The following is a 1,149-nucleotide window of genomic DNA, read 5'->3' on the forward strand; positions in this document are numbered from 1 at the left end:
TGATCACTGGAGGTGATGGACRTCCTTTTCACTCATTTATAAGTGGATTCTGCTGCTGATGAATTGGAGCAAGAAGTGAGTGGCCTTCTTGCTGCCAGTCACCTCCCGCTGCATGACTGCGTAACGCATGCTGCGGGTGAGGAAGAGGATGATGACGATGTTGCTGATGAAGGGCAACACCGCGAGCAGCATGCAGGGAGAACTGCGCTGCTCTGACTCCCGGGATGATTCATGAATTCTCAGCTCTTTACCCTTAAAACTCTCGTCACGTGTTTCCAAGACCTGCTGCTGCAGCTGGGCCTAAAACTGGGCCTTTTCCCTRCAACCACTTTCTTTAGAGAAATGTCATAAATCAAATATTTAAAGAACACTTTTTTTACATTGTGTTTACATAAAATCCTGCAAGTCTGAAAGTCTATTCCTAAATGTGTGTTTGCAGATGTATTCAAATAGATCCAGGCCCTCAAAAGTCAAGAAAAGCATTTGTAGTGTGGAACACGGGAACTTTGCGCCTTTTTTTCTCCAAGCTGGAGCKTTAAAAAGCAGAATAATTCGGCTAAGAAAAAATGGTAGCCCAGGGGTGTAAATGGGACTAAAGTTGAGTCGTTTTATGCGTTGTAGTGAATGCAACCGCTCCATGCGCTTTCTGTGCAGAACTACATAGTAATTCTGCGCATTTTTTTGCACAATTGAAGCATTAAAAAGCAATAAAGTGGGGGTCMACAATAGCAATGGGTTAATTATATTTTCCCCTCAAAGAGTAATAATTCGGCTAAGAAACAAATGGGGTTCAAGGGGGTGTGAATGTGGCAGAGGACGGGCACAGTTTTTTGAGCCCTTTGCTTGATGAYTGCGCGCGACACCTGGCGGCGCTGATTGAACGGACGCGTTTCCWGACAGAAAGTGTGAGGGATGTGTGTAACAGCTGGTCCAATCAGACTGTAGGTTCGTTTCCGGTGTGACACAGATAGGAGTTAGAGTCTAACTTTATTTTTAGTGCCAAAAAAATAAAGGTTGCAAATTCGCCACTTTGGTCATGCGATTAAAGTTCCACCAAATGATCCTGTGCGTCTTTACGCACGTCCAGCTGCTGCTGCTGCTGCTGCTGCTGCTGCTGCTGCTGCTGCTGCTGCTGCTGCTGCTGCTGCT

This window comes from Austrofundulus limnaeus, unplaced genomic scaffold (genome assembly GCF_001266775.1).
Source record: "Austrofundulus limnaeus strain Quisiro unplaced genomic scaffold, Austrofundulus_limnaeus-1.0 Scaffold138, whole genome shotgun sequence".
Lineage (NCBI taxonomy): Eukaryota > Metazoa > Chordata > Actinopteri > Cyprinodontiformes > Rivulidae > Austrofundulus > Austrofundulus limnaeus.